This window comes from Charadrius vociferus, unplaced genomic scaffold (genome assembly GCF_000708025.1).
Source record: "Charadrius vociferus isolate BGI_N301 unplaced genomic scaffold, ASM70802v2 scaffold1284, whole genome shotgun sequence".
NCBI classification, from domain to species: domain Eukaryota; kingdom Metazoa; phylum Chordata; class Aves; order Charadriiformes; family Charadriidae; genus Charadrius; species Charadrius vociferus.
The window spans coordinates 34,229-38,672 of NW_009648060.1; the positions used below are offsets into that span (position 1 = coordinate 34,229).

A 4,444-nucleotide genomic window follows, 5' to 3' on the forward strand; every position below is an offset into this window, starting at 1 on the left:
CGTGGGACGGGCAGAGCGCTGGCGGCGTCAGACAGGAGAGAGAATGAGTGGGAGAAACGCCTGCGGCAGATCCGTCCCCGGCAGCCACCGCCGGCCCGGGGGATGCGGGAAGAAACACCCGGGGACGGCGGCGTTGGGGAAATCCCTCCCGCGATCTCAAATTCCCGATTTTCCAGAATTTCTCAGCATAATATCGAGTGGTTTAAAGACTTGAGTGGCATCGACTCCACCGCCTCCCTCCACGCTCGAAATACACGGCGGAGGATGCGGTGGGCGTCTATTAATTTCCCGACCCGAGGTCTCGCCTTGCTTTAGTCGTTACAGCATTTTCACCGACACAGCCCAAGTCCTTCACGCAGCACAGGTTTCGTTTTCCCTTCGTTAAGGCCATTCAAGGCACGTCCCGTCCCACAAGCCGCGTTTTTCACGCCGCTTCCCAATAATTAAGCTCTTCAGCGCTTCCATAGAAATGAGGGGGTGTTTGGCCGGGGGGTGCTGGCAGGGCGGCAGCGCACAGAGCCCTCACGTTGTCTCAGGTATTTAATACTTATTTACTTCGGCCTCGGGGACTCGAGGCTAAAATCCCTGCTTAGTTTGCTATTTTTACCGTGTCTTAGCAGAAGGAGGCGCGTACGCAGAGGAGCCTCTCGGAGATTCCTGCCATCGTGTGCTGGGAGAGCAGGTTTAGCATCAAGTGTCTGTAACAAGGGTCAGCGCTAACGACTTTCCTTCTCCTCTCCCGCAGCCCTCATCAAATTACGGGTGAGAAGACAGAGGGTCTGTCACCGGTAATAGTCAAACTGCGCTGAGCCTTTCGCACAGTGCTGAGGAGCCCGAACCAGGGGAGAGGAATTCACCTGAATTTTGACCACAGGCAGGAGCCTCTCCTGGAAATCAGAAGGTCACAGAATCACAGAATGGTTTGGGTTGGAAGGGACCATCAAGACCATCCAGCGCCACCCCCTGCCCTGTGCAGGGACACCCCCCACCAGCCCAGGTTGCTCCAAGCCCCGTCCAACCTGGCCTTGAACACCTCCAGGGATGGGGCAGCCACAGCTTCTCGGGGCAACCTGCCCCAGGGGATCACCACCCGCACAGGAGAGAACTTCTTCCTAAGGTCTTATCTAAATCTCCCCTCTTCCAGTTTGAAGCCATTCCCCCTCATCCCACGGCGCCCCTCCCTGATCCAGAGTCCCTCCCCAGCTCTCCTGGAGCCCCTTTAGGCACTGGAAGGGGCTCTGAGGTCTCCCCTTTTTGGCCTTCTCTTCTCCAGGCTGACCCCCCCCCCCTCTCCCAGCCTGTCCTCCCAGCAGAGGGGCTCCAGCCCTCCCAGCATCTCCGGGGCCTCCTCTGGCCCTGCTCCAACAGGTCCATGTTTTTCTTATGTTGTAATCTCCAGAGCTGGAGGCAGTACTCCACGTGGGGTCTCACCAGAGCAGAGTAGAGGGGAAGAATCACCTCCCTCCTTGATGTATGTTGAGCCCGGTGGGTGAGGGACCTTCAGCAAGAAGCTCAACCTCTCTAGATCTCCACTCTTGCCAGAATGAGAAGAATCAACTAACTACATGTCTACATGAAGCTAACGTTGTCCTGGGGTAGTGGGCTCTGGAGAAGATGCTCTGATCTTTGCCCCACATAACATTTCCATTAAATAAGGGTTTCACTTCCCCCACTGTGTTCTCCAGATCCCACCACGACACTACTCATTCACGCTTGATCAGGCATTGCTTTTCTTCATGCGAGACTAGGTTTCAGCCTCGAAACCTTCTGCTGGGGAAGCAGGACGACTCCTGAATGGCATCCAAAGAAGAATCCCCTTTGTGAGTCCTCACAGGGATCACAGAGCCCATCCTTGGTCTTGCCCGCGAGGCAACGCGATGCTGAACCCTGTCCCCAGCTCCACAAGCAGCTCGACCTGCTGGGACCTCCAGTCTCTCGGATGCTCCTCCCATGCTTGGTCAACAGCCAAGAAGGCGGAGGCTGGAGGAGATGTCAGTTTGGTTTCCAATCCATCAGTCACACCAGCATCACACCTGGCGGTGCAGCCGCAAAAAGGGGAGATGACAGCAGCTGGCTGCCCCGGAGTAAGATGGTTTATTTATTGACCGAAAGGGAGAAACCACCTGCCCGCATCTGCCCAGACCTTCCAAACCACACCGCTACAACGAGATCTTGCCGAGTAGCACAGCTGGGGAGATGCTGCCCCAGGTTCCCGCAGAATATAGACCCCAAAGGAAGAGGCTGAGCTGGAGATGGTCCAGCGCAATCCCGGAAGTCCGACAAAGTCTTTCATAGACAAGAGCAGCACAGTGGAAATACCCTTCGGGGATCACTGGTGCTCTGCAAGACCCCGATGGCAGCAAAGGGAGAGACAAGTCCCACTTCCACTCAAACTTGGGCTAAAAACTGAGTTTTCACTGCATAATCCTGTCCCACCATCCCACCACGGTACTTTGCTCTTCCACCTTCCACCTCGCTGAGATGATTTAGTCAGGTAAAGGATGTTAATGTGAATTTAAGGTGGAGGGAAGTCAGCGCTATTAAACTTCAAGCTTGGAAAGACATGTATTCACCACCCATGCTGTAACTCCCTAAGCATTCCGACGGCTGCTAGTATATAAGGAACATTTATGAATTTACTAATTACTTATGAATAATTTTCTGACCTTCTGACAATCTAAAGGACCGACTGGGTTTCGTATTAGAGGTGGAATATTTGTCATTTAAAGACTGAAGGGCAGAACTGAAGGTATTTATGACTATTGTGCGGCTGCAGACGCAGTCAGAGCGCAGAGAGTTGTGACATGCCCAAGGTCACAGACAACTGCGTCAGAATTAAGAGTTAAACCCAAACTTTCAAGATCTGTCCTTTAAGCGCAGATGAGCAACGTGCCGCGGCAGCCCAAACGCCCCTCTCTTCTTAACTCAAGGATCCTGTGTCGATTCAGACCCGGCTTCTTATCAAAAACAACGGCCAAGCTCACCCCTCTGCTCAACAGGCGACGACTGCCCGCACCTTCCGTCCTCAAAAGACAGTCCAAAAGTTGTCACTGGCCGGAGAAGACGCCTGCCCTCCTCCTTCGGCTTTCACCCCCCTCGTACTTACGGCACCCGCGGAGGTGAGCGCCCTCCCTGCAGGTCTGACGGCCCCCGGAGCTGTCGCTAGACTGACCCTTACTGCAGGCTGCGGAGGAGAATTTGTTCCAGACATCAGCCTCTATTTTAGTAAACCCTTAACAAGCTTCCGAGACATTTCTGCCGTCTGTCTTGTACGGAGAGACATTTAGGAGACCATCTATGAGCTCTCGGTGCTCATGTCACTGTAGGTACCAAACACGGCTCTGCCCGACCCAGCCCAGCCCCGTCGGACGGCAGCTTTGGCGCTTCACCGAGCCCCGACGCGACCTGCCCACCCGCGGAAGTCAATTAGGACAAAATGATGGATGCTGCTGCCGGGGCACCTTCTGGGAAATAAAATTATTTCTTTTTAAACAACGATTCCATTAGAAGAGACAGCGAGATGGAAGCGCCGAACCCGAGTCTGCCGGGGGAGGACCACCAGGGTCCAGCGGCCAGGAGAGAGACGGCGCACAAAACACAACGCAAAACCGGAAAGGAGAGCTTTCCTGGGAAGGTCAGGATCAACCCCAGCGCCGCTCTAGTCCTGCCGGGGAACCACGTGATAATCCCTGTATGTAATAAACCACACAGTAATTCCTGCGTATAACAAACCACAAGATAATTTCTGGATAAAATAAACCACACGGTAATTATTTCTGTGTCTAATAAACACCAAGGTGGTGGTGTTTCCTGAAAACACGGATCTTTTTATATAACCGCAGACAGCATTTTTGGGTGGAAGCAGCCTCTCTCGACACCCTGGCGGCACAAGCCACGGCCACTGACCTCAGCGCATTGCGCGGGGGCTTCTCTTTGCCCTTTGGATTTCACAGCTCAGCGAACTCTGCAGGACCGGGGCACTTCTCTTCCTTCATCCGCTCCAAACCGTCAGAGCGCTTCCATCAGCTCACTTCGCCCGTCTAGTGACTCGCGCTCATTAGAGGAGTTAATGGCAAATAGTGGGGGGGAGAGCTCGGGGTGTGAGCGGGCGAAGCAGCGCAAGCATCGCCCCAACAGCGGCCACGTGGACCGGAGAGCCACATCCCGGTGTGAGAGCATCGTTAGAAACCCAGCGCGAGCTGATGGGACACCCGGGTAAAACGCTGGCAACAGGGAAAGCGGCAGAGGAGAGAGGACTCCAAGTGGAAGCAGACCAGTGGCCCATGAAATATGAGCGTTTTGACTGAGCATTTAATCGAGGACCTCAGGGAGAACACAAGCCAAGCAGCGCATAAATGGCCACGGACATCTGTCAGCGCTGCTGATAATACAAAAGCGTCCACGTCGCCAGTAAGTGGTGGGAAGTGAAACGGCGAAGGGAAAG

General features: G+C 54.4%; 1 protein-coding gene across 1 annotated transcript in view; it reads right to left on the minus strand.

Moving 5' to 3' along the window:
* The window catches only part of MYO1D (myosin ID), a 141,203-nt gene that overhangs the window by 1,058 nt on the left and 135,701 nt on the right, over positions 1–4,444 (minus strand). The gene's annotated exons all lie outside the window — the stretch shown is intronic.